This window comes from Chlorocebus sabaeus, chromosome 5, assembly GCF_047675955.1.
Source record: "Chlorocebus sabaeus isolate Y175 chromosome 5, mChlSab1.0.hap1, whole genome shotgun sequence".
Taxonomy (NCBI): Eukaryota; Metazoa; Chordata; class Mammalia; order Primates; family Cercopithecidae; genus Chlorocebus; species Chlorocebus sabaeus.
The window spans coordinates 2,383,215-2,398,709 of NC_132908.1; the positions used below are offsets into that span (position 1 = coordinate 2,383,215).

Below are 15,495 nucleotides of genomic sequence, written 5' to 3' on the forward strand. Positions count from 1 at the left end.
GCGCGGTGGCTCACGCCTGTAATCCGAGCACTTTGGGAGGCCAAGACGGGCAGATCACGAGGTCAGGAGATCAAGACTATCCTGGCTAACACAGTGAAACCCGGTCTCTACTAAAAATACAAAAAAAATTAGCCGGGCGAGGTGGCGGGCGCCTGTAGTCCCAGCTACTCCAGAGGCTGAGGCAGGAGAATGGTGTGAACCCGGGAGGCGGAGCTTGCAGTGAGCGAAGATATCTTGCCACTGCACTCCAGCCTGGGCGACAGAGCAAGACTCGGTCTCAAAAAAGGAAAGAGTGTAGCAATGAACTTGCTGAGCTGAGTAGGTAAAGATGAGAGGTCAGAGCTCCTGAAGTGTCTGGACTTTGTGGGACTGGGACAGGAGAGGAAAAAGCTGGTAGGAGAGGGAGGGCCCCAGAAGTCTCTCTGTGGGTTCACTTGAATCTGTGGCTGAGGGCTGAGCTGTCCAAGAGCAGGTTAAGAGTTCATGGTGCATAGCACAGAGCAGCTACTGTGAACCCGAGCTGCTGACTCAGCTGGGCTGTTGGCTCTGTCTCTTAATAGTGTGAATACTTCCTTTTTCATGAAAGATGGTTGATATTTATAGCTGAGCAGCTTCATTTGCCTGCTTCCTGCTTGTAGGAGGTTGACTAGAGGCCACTTTTCACTTTGAACTCTCTCTGTCCCTTTTTGTGTAAGCTGATACAATTTATTTAAATACTTTGTAAGTTTCCTGTGTATCACATTATGAAATACAGTTTGTTAGACTACAGCAACACTCACAATCTCTTCAACACAAGTCTGTCTACCTTGGGCTGAGAGCCATGGTGATAATGGGACAACACCATTATGATTTTAATTTTTTTAAATTATTTTATTTTGTTTTTTGAGATGGAGCCTCACTCTGTCACCCAGGCTGGAGTGCAGTGGCATGATCTCAGCTCACTGCAACCTCCAGCTCCTGGGTTCAAGTGATTCTCCCACCTCAGCTTCCCGAGTAGCTGGGATACGGGCGCACACCACCACACCCGGCTAAATTTTTGTTCTTTTTTAGTAAAGACGGGATTTCAGTATGTTGGCCAGGCTGGTCTCAAACTCCTGACCTCAGGTGATCTGCCTGCGTCGGCCTCCCAGAGTGCTGGGATTACAAGCATGAGCCACCGTGCCCAGCACCCTTATGGTTTTTAAAAGCTTTTCTCCAGATGATGAGAGTCTGTGAGCAGTGGTATGTGTGCTGCTAAATATTTAACTATTCTCCATGAAAAAAGTATGCATACATGTGTATATAGTTTTATTATAAATTTTACTGATATAAAGAATGTGTAGCACACAATTTACAAATCATGATAAAATATACAGTATTCTTTATTGTAAATTTCATGTAGCCAATTCAATCTCACAGAACGCTTATGTTGATGTTTGCCAAACTCTCATATTCATAGTCAACTATGGTTGCAGTTCAGCTATTATGTGACAGGTTTTTTTTTTAATGCTAGTCATCATATAATGGCTTCAGACATGACATTCTTTTAAGCATTCTAACACTTTCTTGAGTCTAAACAGCCAACGTGACAATTAATAAGGCCTGATTTGCAGCTTTTGCTGATGTCTGTGGTGTAAACACTCCGACCACAGCCAATTTCCTGTTACCAGAGTGAAATTACTGAATGTGGCATTGGGAAGAAATGTTCAGTAACACTCTGTAATATTCCTACCCTAAAGACACAATAGAGTTGAATAACCTCAAGAACATAGATAATAGTATTGAATACAATGGAGTAAAAGAATGAGAAATCAGTGAGTTTTAATTAATACCTTCCCTTTACTGTGATTTGTTAATTTTAGATTTATGTAACTTAATTTTTTAAAATGGTTGTAACAACCAGCTCACAGAATTTCTGAAAATTTAACAATTGGCTCCCAAGAGCTTGTATAAGTCAGCTTCAGCACACCACATTTGAGAGATGTGCTCTTAAACCTTTCTGAGGTCTTGACAAAGGACCTTATAGCTGCATAGTTAATCTGATATTTATCCTGAAAAAGTATTTTATTGCCATCATTTTGGCTTTTATTTTTGTTCTGAGAACTTTGAGAACCTTTTCCAAACTGGAAATACTGTCCTGGGCTCTCTATATTTTCTTTTTCTCTCCTTTTTTTTTTTTTTTTTTTTTTTTTTTCAGAGTCTCACTCTGTCATCCAGCCTGGAGTACAGTGGCATGATTTAGGCTCACTACAACCTTCGCCTCCTGGCTTCAAGCTATTCTCCTGCCTCAGCCTCCTAAGTAGCTGGGATTACAGGCACCTGCCACCATGCCCGGCCAATTTTTTGTATTTTTAGTAGATGGGGTTTCACTATGTTGTCCAAGCTGGTCTCGAACTCCTGACCTCAGGTGATCCACCCGCCTTGGCCTCCTAAAGTGCTGGGATTACAGGTGTGAGCCACCGTGCCTGGCCTTTTCTGTCTAAACTTCTGCTAAACATTTGATTATTTCCTTTTTAAATTTATTTCTCTCATGGTTTAATCATCGGAAGCTAAAATAAACCAGTTGGCACTCAACATTATAACTGGAAATCTCCATAGGAACTTATCCACAAGCTCATTAAATACCCTTTCAATCTTTCTTGTTACTGCAGGTAAGAGTGTTTCCAAACCTTCTGCACCAAATAACATGACAAATAACAATTTCCTCACTGTTCTTCCCGCCTCTGTCTAGAGTTCCCTTGAGGCTCCTCTCACCTTCGTCCTGCTGTCTGGTCCCACAGCCATGCCACATGTTGCAGGTTTTTGTCACAGTGCTTCTTGTGCCAAATTTTGTTTCAGTTGTATACTATATAACAAATTATCCCCAAATTTTCTGACTTAATATGACAACCATTTTACTGCCTATCGTGATTCTGTAGCTTGCCTGGGCTCAGCTGGGCAGACATTATGCTCTAAATAATGTTGGCTGGGACTACAGTTATCTGGGGCCTAGAATGGGTTGGAATATCCGAGATGGTTCATTCTTATGTCTGGGCTGATGGCACTGGCTATCAACTGGGAGCTCTCTAGGGCTGCTGACTGGCACACCCAGTACTCCTCCATGTAGCTTCTCAGTGTGGTTTGGGTGTCTCATAGCATGACAGCTAGGTTCCAAGAAGAAGCATCTCAAGAGTGCATGTTTCAAAAGAAAGCAAAGATAGCCACATCTCTTAAGGCCTGGGCTCAGAAATACCAACACGTCGTTTCTGTCACAATCTATTGCTCAGAGCAGTCGAAAGGGAGGGGAAGTAAGCACAACTTCTTTTATTTATTTATTTATTTTTGAGACGGAGTCTCGCACTTTGCCCAGGCCGGACTGCAGTGGTGCTATCTTGGCTCACTGAAAGCTCCGCCTCCTGGGTTCACGCCATTCTCCTGTCTCAGCCTCCCTGGTAGCTGGGACTACAGGTGCCTGCCACCACACCCGGCTAATTTTTTGTATTTTTAGTAGAGACAGAGTTTCACCATGTTAGCCAGGATGGTCTCGATCTCCTGACCTTGTGATCCGCCCACCTTGGCCTCTCAAAGTGCTGGGATTACAGGCGTGAGCCACCACGCCTGGCCAGCACCACTTCTTGATGTGAGACGTGCCATGTTTAGTCAGGGAGGGCAGAAATTGTTAGGCCATCTTTTCAGAGTAGCTACACCACAGAAATAGAGACAGTGCATATTGATGAGAGTCAGTACACCAGGAAGACATAACAGTTGTTTACATGTATGTGTCTCGTAACAGAGCTTCAAAATACATGAAGTGAATGTTGACAAAAATAGATGAAGTCAAAATCCCAACCATTTTGGAGATTATAGCACCCTTTCCTCAGTTATTTATAGAAAAAGCAAACAAAAATCTCATTAAGGATATAAAATATTTTGATAATATTGTCATCACACTTACTCCCTGTAGATAGACACTACAAACTATAGCTGCAGAACACCCATTCTCTCCAAATGCCTATGGGATATTTACCATAATAGATTACTTGGGCCCTCCCCTACCAGCTTCTCCTCTCCTGTCCTAGTCCCACAAAGTCCACACATTTCAGAAGCTCTGACCTCTCATCTCTACCTTCTCAGCTCAGCAAGTCCACTGCTACACACTGATTTGCCTTTACTTTTCTGGGCCATGTTCTAGAAAGTACCCAAGCCAAAGAGCTGGGGCAAATACAGGTCTCTCTTTGGTGTTTCTCTTCTCTCAAGAATCAGTCATGGTCCTGGACTTCCTAATGCTTAATATCTGAAATGGCTTCATATATTTTTGTCCAGTTTTAGTGGGAGGGTATGCTCTTGTGAATTAAGTCCAAATAAATTTCAAAAAATTGAAATCATGTGGATTATGATCTCTGAGTGCAATGGAATTAAATTAGAAATTGATAAAGATATCTAGAAAGTTGGCCGGGCGCGGTGGCTCACACCTGTAATCCCAGCACTTTGGGAGGCCAAGGCAGGTGGATCACGAGGTCGAGAGATTGAGACCATCCTGGCCACCATGGGGAAACCCTGTCTCTACTAAAAATACAAAAATTAGTGGGGCGTGGTGGTGCGTGCCTGTAGTCCCAGCTACTCGGGAGGCTGAGGCAGGAGAATTGCTTGAATCCAGGAGGCGGAGGTTGCAGTGAGCCGAGATCGCGCCACTGCACTCCAGCCTGGCAACAGAGCGAGACTCCGTCTCAAAAAAAAAAAAGAAAAAAAAAAGTAGAAAATATTTTTAACTGAATGATGATGAAAATACAATGTATTAAAAATTTTCAGATGCTACTGAGGCAGTGCTTAGAGTGAAATATATAACTTTTAAAAACTTACACTTGAAAAGAAAAGGGGCTTAAAATCATTTACCTGTTTCCAATTGAAAAGGTAGGAAGAGAAAATTAAACCCAGATGATATAGAAGAGAAGAAATGAAAAATATAGGGAGAGAAAATAATGTAATAAGAAACAAAAAAAAAAATTGAGAAACAACAAATGCTAAAAAGCTAAAAAGCAAAAAGTTATTTTAAAAGATTAATAAAATTGATAAATAAATTACATTGATAAACCATTAAATGATAAACCATTAATTCCAAGACCATTAAAGAAAAAAAGAAAATTAACTAGCATCAGTTAGGAAAGAACTGCTATAGTTACAGAGCCTAGAGTTATAAAAAGGGTAATAATAAAATATCACATGTAAATAAATTAGACAATTTAGGTAAAACGGACTGATTTCTTTTTTTTTTTTTTTTTTTTTTTTTTTTTTTGAGACGGAGTCTCGCTCTGTCGCCCAGGCTGGAGTGCAGTGGCGCAATCTCGGCTCACTGCAAGCTCCGCCTCCCGGGTTCACGCCATTCTCCTACCTCAGCCTCCCGAGTAGCTGGGACTACAGGCGCCCGCCACTGCGCCCGGCTAATTTTTTTCTATTTTTTAGTAGAGACGGGGTTTCACCATGTTAGCCAGGATGGTCTCGATCTCCTGACCTCGTGATCCGCCCGTCTCGGCCTCCCAAAGTGCTAGGATTACAGGCTTGAGCCACCGCGCCCGGCCAACGGACTGATTTCTTAAAAAATACAACTTACCGAAACTTACAAAATGAAGCAGAAAAATCTGAATAACCATATATCTATTCATGAAATTGAATTTGCAATCAAAAGTATTCCCAAAAAGAGAACTCCGGATTCTGTGAAACATTGAAGAAAAAAATAATCTCAATATTTTAGAAAATAGAGAAGGAAGCACTTCCCAACTCATTTTAAGACCAGCACAACCGTGATACCAAAACCTGGAAAAGGTATGACAACAGGAAATTACAGACTAATATCCGTCGTGGGCATAAACATAAAAGCCTTTAACAAAACACAAGTTGGGGAGTGGACTTATCTGGAGGCTTTGTTCACATGTCTGCACCTTGGCATGGATTCAGCCTGGTTTCAAGGTAGCAGAGCTTCTTATCTGGTGGCTTGGGGCTCCCAAAGAAATCAAGATACCTAAAGCCTTCTTCTACCCAATATCCATCACTTGCATTGTATCCTCTCAGTCAAGCAAGACACTAAGGCCAGCCCAGATAAAAGGGAATTAAAGGCCACCTCTCAGTGGGAAAAGTAGCAAAGAATTTGCAGCTATCATTTATCAACTGTGTTATTCAAAATAAATGAAAACATGTCCAGACACAGGACACGTAGAAGAACATTTATAGCCACTTTATGCATAAGCATCCTTACACAGGAACAATCCAAATGTCTATCAACAGGAGAATAGATATATTCCTTTTGTTGAATGCTGCTCTGCAGTTAACGAGAATGAACTAATGCATGCAACAACATGGTTTAACCTCAAAAACATGTTACATGAATAAAGCAGAAGATGAAAAGATCATATGATTTCATTTACATGAAGAGCAAGAAGAAGTAAAACTAATCTAAAATTTAGGAGATTTGGTTATCTGAGGGCAAGAGAGGGACTCATCAAAGAGGACATGGGGGTATTTTCTAGGGTGATGGAATGTTCAGTGTCTTGATTAGGGTGAGATTACATCAAACTGTGCATTTAAGAACAAGATACTTTACATAAATTTAGAGTCAATATTTTATTTTATTTTATTTATTTATTTTATTTTATTTATTTATTTTTTTGAGACGGAGTCTCGCTCTGTTGCCCAGGCTGGAGTGCAGTGGCCGGATCTCAGCTCACTGCAAGCTCCGCCTCCCAGGTTTACGCCATTCTCCTGCCTCAGCCTCCCGAGTAGCTGGTACTACAGGCGCCCGCCACCTCGCCCCGCTAGTTTTTTGTATTTTTTAGTAGAGACGGGGTTTCACCATGTTAGCCAGGATGGTCTCGATCTCCTGACCTTGTCATCCGCCCGTCTCGGCCTCCCAAAGTGCTGGGATTACAGGCTTGAGCCACTGCGCCCGGCCGAGTCAATATTTTAAAAGGGATACTCTGATCTTGTTGGCAAGACAGTAGCTATAGCATGAGTACAATTTCAGTAACTGGAAACTGAATGAAGGGCAAGATAGTGAACATACTGAAGGTATGACATACTGTTGACCATATTCAGTAAATAGTATTTGCTGAATATTTAACACAGGGGGGCTACTTTGCTAAGTGTGTTTACATTTTTCTCAGTCCTTACAACTTTTTTGAATTAGGTAATATCTGTCTTACAGGTGAGGAAAGATTTGGAAAGGTGAAATAACTGGCTCAAAAATCACAAAACTTGTAAGTGACAGAGTCTAGACTTTCAAACTCAGCCATGATTAGTTTATAACCATTGTCTGCCGACAGGGACACACACAAAGCCCCTGCAGACCTTGTATAGGCATCTGGCGTGTGTGTCTGGTTTCTTAAAAGTTGGACACTAGGTTGTGAGAGATAGAAGCCTTAGGGCCAGGCGCAGTGGCTCACACCTGTAATCCCAGTGCTTTGGGAGGCCGAGGCAGGCAGATCACAAGGTCAGGAGATCACGATCCTTCTGGCGAGCATGGGGAAACTCCGTCTCTACTAAAAATACAAAAACATTAGCCAAGCGTCGTGGCGGGCGCCTGTAATACCAGCTACTTGGGAGGCTGAGGCAGCAGAATGGCGTGAATTCGGGAGACAGAGCTTGCAGTGAGCGGAGATTGCGCCACTGCACTCCAGCCTGGGCAACAGAGTGACACTCCGTCTCAAAAAACAAAAAAAACCCGAAGCCTTCATTGTAGAAGATTATGATGGATGTCTTAATACCACAAAAAAAGCCATGATTCTTTTAATTTAAAAAAATAGAAAACATGTTTGAGAAAGGTTTTAACATGAGCAGACTAAAAGAATTAGCTCCTTTCCTCACTTAGATAACAATTGAAACCACTCTCTCTAGAGATGAAAGGCCTCAGCTTGAGTCCTGGCTCTGCTGCTTCTGGCTGTGTGGCCTCAGGGAAGTTTCTTAACTTCTCTGCACTGTCCTCAAAGAGCTGTTGAAAGCATCCACAGAGTTAATACGTAAAAAAGCTGTGAAGGGCCCCTGACATTCACATACTTACAAAGCTTGTGACAAAGCTGGTGTTTGAAAAAATATCTTCTTGACTCCAAAGTCCATGCTGTTCCCCAGTAGAGAGCCAAGGGCAGTGACGAAAGGGATTCACCTTACACCTTTCAGGACTAAAACCATTTCTTTTCTTCCAGGTTTGAATCTCTATTTACTGACTTGAAACTGAGACAGGTAGAGCTGGGCATCTCCAGCTTTGGGGCCTCTGTCACCACCATGGAGGATGTCTTCATAAGGTAAGCACATATAAAACTGTAAGACTCCAAGGTTCTTAGGGTTGGAAGGGATCTTAAAGGTCATCTGTCTAAACATTGCCTGATGCTTGAATCTTTTCTGTAGCAACCTCACTGAATGGCCTTCCAGCCTCTGACTAGTACTTCCAATAACAGGGATACCTGAATCTTGGCTCACTACAGTCTCTGCATCCCAGATTCAAGCAATTCTCCTGCCTCAGCCTCCTGAGTAGCTGGGACTACAGGCCCCTGGTGCCACACCCAACTAAGTTTTGTATTTTTAGTACAGATGAGGTTTCACCATGTTGGCTAGCCTGGTCTCAAACTCCCGACCTCCAGTAGTCTGCCTGCCTCGACCTTCCAAAGTGCCTGGGATTACAGGTAATTTTTGTATTTTTAGTAGAGATGGGGATTCACCATGTTGGCCAGGCTGGTCTTGAGCTCCTGACCTCAAGTGATCCACCCACCTTGGCCTCCCAAAATGCTGGGATTACAGGCATGAGCCATTGCACCTGGTCTTTAAACAAATTTTATTGATACATAATGTGCGTATGTGTGGAATACATGTGATATTTTGATACGTGTGTGTTCTACTTGAGACTTGATTGATGTCTGGCTATGCACATCTTCCATGAGTTTAGAATCCCCAGCTATTATTATCTGTTCATACAGGGCCGCTGCTCAAATATCTCCTCTTGTTTTGGAACTCTAATTAGACATATTAGATCTTATCACTCTGCTATGTGAATTTTAACTTTTTAAATATTGTCCAACTCTTTGTCTCTCTGAGCTGTACTCTACGTAATATCTTCTGATCTGCATCCAGGTCATTGATTCTCTCTGCAGATGTTTCTGATCTTCATCTAGTCCCTCTCGTGCCCTCAGATAACCAAATCTCCTAAATTTTAGATTAGTTTTACTTCTTCTTGCTCTTCATGTAAATGAAATCATATGATCTTTTCATCTTCTGCTTCATTCATGTAACATGTTTTTGAGGTTAAACCATGTTGTTGCATGCATTAGTTCATTCTCGTTAACTGCAGAGCAGCATTCAACAAAAGGAATATATCTATTCTCCTGTTGATAGACATTTGGATTGTTCCTGTGTAAGGATGCTTATGCATAAAGTGGCTATAAATGTTCTTCTACGTGTCCTGTGTCTGGACATGTTTTCGTTTATTTTGAATAACACAGTTGATAAATGATAGCTGCAAATTCTTTGCTACTTTTCCCATTGAGACTATTTTCTTTTTTGTGGAGACAAAGTCTCATTATGTTGACCAGGCTGGTCTCAAACTCCTAGGCTCAAGCTATCCACCCCCTCGGCCTCCCAAAGTGCTGAGATTACAGGTGTGAGCCACTGCACACAGCCAGTTTTTTAAATACTTAAATTTTTGTTGAAGTATAACATATACTCCAAAAGGTATGCAATTATTAAACCTGCAGCTCAGTTTTCATTTTTTGAGTTGTTGAATTTCTATATATTCTAGATATAAATCTTTTGTCAGATATGTGTTTTATCTACATTTTCTTCCAGTGTGTGGCTTGCTTCTTCATATTCTTAGTGGTAGCTTTTTTTTTTTTTGAGACAGGGTCACACTAGGTCACCTAGGCTGGAGTACAGTGGCATGATCTTGGCTCACTGCAACCTCTGCCATCCAGGTTCAACGGATTCCCCTGCCTCAGCCTTCTGAGTAGCTGGGACTACAGGTGCATGCCAACACACCCAGCTAACTTTTTGTATTTTAGCAGAGATGGGGTTTCACCATGTTGGCCAGGCTGGTCTCAAACTCCTGACCTCAGGTGATCCGCCCGCCTCGGCCTCCCAAAGCGCTGGGATTACAGGCGTGAGCCACCATGCCTGGCCCCTAAATTTTTTTATGGTTACTGTGGTCTGTATGCTTTCTAAAAAATATTTCCCTACCCTTAGGTCATAAAGTTATGCTTCTACTTTTTATTCTAGAAATTTTATCATTTTAGCTTTTACATTAGGTCTGTGACCCATTTTCTGTTAATTTTTGTGTATGGTTGTGCGTGTGTGTGTGCACGTGTGTGCAAGACAAGGTCTCACTCTGTCACCCAGGCTGGAGTGCAGTGGTGTGATCACAGCTCACTGCAGCCTCTGCCTCCTGAACTTAAGTGATCCCACCTCAGGCTCCCAAGTAGCTAGGACTACAGGCGCACACCACCGCACCTGGCTAAGTTTTTTAATATTTTGTAGAGATGGGGTTTTGCTATACTGCCCAGGCTGGTCTCTAACTCCTGGGCTCAAGCAGTCTTCCCACCTCGGCTTCCCAAAGTGTTGGGATTATAGGCGTGAGTCATGGTGCCCAGCCTTGTGTACGGTTTGATAAGAGGTGAAGTGGAAAAACATACACTGTTTTTCTTCTACTCTTACATCACAGCAATCAACACAGAAGCCTTCTATGATAAAATGTGCAGGAATTTCCCCCCAACAACAAGCAAGCAATCAGTTCTGCAGCAGACAGCAGCTGAGTGTCCTCTAATTCAATTCTGACACTATTTGGAGATAGCATCAGATCCTACAAATCAAGAGCTAAGTTCCACAGGACTTCCCACTTCCGGTGTCAATCACAAGCCCCAGGTTGTTTTACCTGTCCTTTTTTTTTTTTTTTTTTTTTTTAGAGACAAGGCCTCACTATGTTGCTCAGGCTGGTCTCTATCTCTTGGGCTGGGCTCAAGTGATCCTCTTGCCTCAGCCTCCTGAGTAGCTGGGATTATAGGTGTTAGCTACCACACACTTACCTGTACTTCTGATCGACCAGCTATAAACTAGGGATCCTATTACTCCCTCCTTAGGTTAAATTAATTTGCTAAAGTGGCTCACAGAACTCAGGGAAACACATTTCCCAGTTTATTATAAGGATATTACAAAGGATGCAGAAGAAGAGATGCATAGCGTGAGGTATGTGGGAAAGGGTATGGAGCCTCTGTGGCCACCCGAGACACCCTCCAGGAACCTCCAATTGTTCACCTCTCTGGAAGCTCCTCTTGGGCCTTCTATGGAGACTTCATTGGATAGGCATGACCAAAGCATGGACAACTGTGTAGAAATGAGACTGGACAAAAAGAGTACTATGTAATACTAACAGTCTGAGTGGGGAAACCCGCAAGGCCTGTCTGTTCAGATCCTTCTTGGTCTCTCTCTGCAGCGTTCTTTCCCCCAAGGTATGGAATAGGACACCTTCTAAAATGGGAGGGTCTTTTTTTTTTTTTTTGAGACGAAGTCTTGCTTTTTGTCCAGGTTGGAGTGCAGTGGCGTGATCTCAGCTCACTGCAAGTTCCGCCTCCCAGGTTCACGCCATTCTCCTGCCTCAGCCTCTGGAGTAGCTGGGACTACAGGCGCCCGCCACCACGCCCGGCTAAATTTTTTGTATTTTTAGTAGAGATGGGGTTTCATCGTGTTAGCCAGGATGGTCTCCATCTCCTGACCTCGTGATCCGCCCGCCTCGGCCTCCCAAAGTGCTGGGATTACAGGCGTGAGCCACCACGCCTGGCCTAATGGTGTGGTAGGGGTCTTATGACCTACAATCAGACAAGATAGGTCAGAGAATTTCTTTATGGCCACCTCTAAGACAGAAAGATGCAGGAAGATTATATTTTTAGTTTCTGTGGCCTGCCTTGGGGAGAAATAACAGCTACGGGAGTTATGAGCCAGGAACTATGAATGAAAACATGTTTTATTGACCCCTATGATATTATGATATCACCGCCTCGACCCCTGTGATACATCGTTGTATATGATACATCGTTGTATCACAGGGGTTGAGGCTCATTTTCTTCCACGTGAGTATGCAGATGGGACAGACTATTTGTTGAAAAGACTTTTTTTCCCCACATTGAGTTGTTCAGATGCCTTCACCAAAAATCAGTTGACTGTATGTCTGTACATTCCCTCTTCTGTTTCATTGATCTGTTTGTCTGTCCTGTGCTAGTACTACATTGTCGAGATTACTGTAGCTTTGTAGTATATCTTAAAGTCAGGTAGTATTGGCCGGGCGCGGTGACTCACGCCTGTAATTCCAGCACTTTGGGAGGCCGAGGCGGGTGGATCACCAGGTCGAGATATCAAGACCATCCTGGCCAACACGATGAAACCCCATCTCTACTAAAAATACAAAAAATTAGCCGGGCGTGGCAGCGTGTGCCTGTAGTCCTAGCTGCTGGGGAGGCTGAGGCAGGAGAATGGCGTGAACTCGGGAGGCGGAGCTTGCAGTAAGCCGAGATCGTGCCACCGTACTCCAGCCTGGGCGACAGAGTGAGACTCCATCTCACAAAAAAAAAAAAAAAAAAAAAAAAAGTCTGGTAGTATATAGTTCTTCCAGCTTTGTTCTGTTTTTTGAAGATTGTTTTGGGTATTGTAGATCCTTGACATTATCATGTAAATTTTAAAATAAACTTGTCAATTTCTTAAAACAAAACAAAACAAAGAACCTGATGGAAATGCTAGTTCATTTGTAACGGTGAACCACACTAATGCAAGATGTTTAAAACAGGGAAATGGGGCTGGGCGCAGCAGCTCACACCTGTAATCCCAGCACTTTGGGAGGCTGAGGCGGGTGGATCACCTGAGGTCAAGAGATCAAGACCATCCTGGCCAATATGGTGAAACTCTGTCTCTATTAAAAATACAAAAATTAGCTGGGTGTGGTGGCTTACGCCTGTAATCCCAGCTACTCAGGAGGCTGAGTCAGGAGAATCGCTTGAACCCAGGAGACGGAGGTTGCAGTGAGCCAAGATCGCACCATTGCACTCCAGCCTGGCAACAGAGAGAGACTCCGTCTAAAAAAAAAAAAAAAAAAATAGGGAAATGGGGGTAGGGGGAGATGTGGAAAGTCTCTGAACTTTCTGCTCCTGGAAGTAGATGCCCCAGCCCCAGTCAAGCCATCAAGGGACGGCAGCCCTGTCTAATAGTTTAACCGCAGCCTCATGAGAAATCTTAATATAGAACCACCCTCACTAGCTAAGCCACTCTCGAATTCCTGACCCCCAGAAACTGTGTGAGATAATAAATGTTTACTGTTGTTTTAAGCTACTAACTTTTGGGATAATCTGTGTCACAGCATTAGATAACAAATACACCATGTTTTACAGAGTCATATTGAAGGAAAAAAGTCAATTTCCTGGGTTATTTTGCTGTGACAAATTCTTAGTAGAATGACAGCCCAAAGCCTGTGACTAGAAATAGTTTCCTGGCACACTGACACTTTGCTGCCAACCAAACACATCTTTTTGCCTAGAGCAGGGGTCAGCAGACTTTTTCTTAAAGGGCTACATAGCTGGGTGCGGTGGCTCACGCCTGTAATCCCAGCACTTTGGGAGACCGAAGCAGACGGATCACGAGGTCAAGAGATCGAGACCATCCTGGCCAACATGGTGAAACCCCGTCTCTACTAAAAATACAAAAATTAGCTGGGTGTGGTGGCCCGTGCCTGTAATCCCAGCTACTTGGGAGGCTGAGGTAAGAGAATTGCTTGAACCTGGAAGGTGAAAGTTGCAGTGAGCCAAGATCGCGCCACTGCATTCCAACTTGGCAACAGAGCGAGACTACATTAAAAAAAAAAAAGGATCACTTAGTATTTTATGCTATGTAGGCTTAGCAGCATAATCAAGGATATTATGTAAGTAATTATATAACTAGTTCCAGGCCAGATACAGTGGCCCATGCCTGTAGTCCCACCTACTTGGGAGGCTGAGGCAAGAGGATCTCTTGAGCCCAGGAATTCGAGGCAGCTGTGAGCCATGATCACCACTGAAATCCAGCCTGGGCAATAAAGTGAGACCCAGGCTCTATTTTTTTAAGTGTGTGTGTGTGCATACACATATATACTATGTACTATTTATACATATATATGAATATATATAGTTACATAGATACACTGTAAATGTATATATAGTAGCTATATATACATGTATATATACACATATGTAATATTTGTATATATAGTATGTGTACGTATATATGCACATATTAATATATATATTTTACATACACATATTATATTTTATTATATAGTATATATACACATATATAGTGTGTGTATATATACACATATTAGTATATATATACTTTACATACACATATTTGTGTGTGTGTGTGTATATATATATACTTTAAATATATTTGTGTATGTACATACCTATACACACATATTGGTTAGTTAACTCAATACTTGGGACTTATTTAAGACTTTGCAGCCAGGCGCGGTGGCTCACACCTGTAATCCCAGCACTTTGGGAGGCTGAGGCAGGTGAATCCCGAGGTCAGGAGATCGAGACCATCCTGGCTAACATTGTGAAACCCCGTTTCGAATAAAAAAAGAGAAAAAAAAATTAGCCGGGCGTGATGGCGGGCGCCTGTAGTCCCAGCTACTCGAGAGGCTGAGGCAGGAGAATGGCTTGAACCCGGGAGGCGGAGCTTACAGTGAGCCAAGATCGCGACACTGCACTCCAGCCTGGGTGACAGAGTGAGACTCCATCCCAAAAAAAATGAAAAAAAAGACTTTGCTAGCCAGTTTATAGCCAGTATATACTATATGCTGTATATATAGTATATACTGGCTATGTATATATACACGCACACACACATACACACACATATTTATTTGTATATGTGAGTTTCAATGTTTAGGGTTATGTTAGATGGTTGTATACTTACATAATATCCTTGATTATGCTGCTAAGCCTACATAGTGTAAATATAATGTATATATCGCTCAGAATCAACCATAGTTCATTCCGAACTCAGAATCCCTTGGGCTGCATATGGCCTGCTGGCCATTGTTTACCAATTCCTGGCCTACAGTCTCAGCAGAGCACTGCTTTATAATTTTCAGTTTTGCTCATGAAATGGTTATTAAATGATATATCATTTTGTTTTAATTTGCATGTAGAATCTTTTAGGGAAAATTACAAAATCTGTTCATACTAGTGTTGCCTCAGTTATTTGGAAAAGCCATTGGTTAGTTAACTCAATACTTAGGACTTATTAAGACTTTGCTAGCCTGTTTATAGTCAGTATATACTTGCTACCCACTATATATAATCTAGATGCAGCTTTTTTCTTCATTATTCTTATCCTAACTTATTTTTTTTCAAATATCATATTACTTTCATTCTTTAAATCCAAGGAAAATGAACTGTGCCATGATTTTGAGAATTTGTTTTTGCTTTTGGTTTCGTTTAGGGGTTGTATGTTGGCAGATCCAGTACAGCTGTCTCAAACATCAAA

General features: G+C 42.3%; 1 protein-coding gene across 5 annotated transcripts in view; it reads left to right on the plus strand.

Annotated features, from left to right (window-relative positions):
* LOC103226794 (phospholipid-transporting ATPase ABCA3-like) overlaps positions 1-15,470 on the plus strand; it is a 58,369-nt gene extending 42,899 nt beyond the window's left edge. For all 5 annotated transcript variants that reach the window (XM_073015044.1, XM_073015045.1, XM_073015046.1 and 2 more), the window contains 2 exons: positions 8,148-8,246; positions 15,451-15,470. The gene's annotated coding sequence lies outside the window, so the exon portion shown is untranslated. The remainder of the gene's footprint in view (positions 1-8,147; positions 8,247-15,450) is intronic.
* Positions 15,471-15,495: the final 25 nt, after the last annotated feature.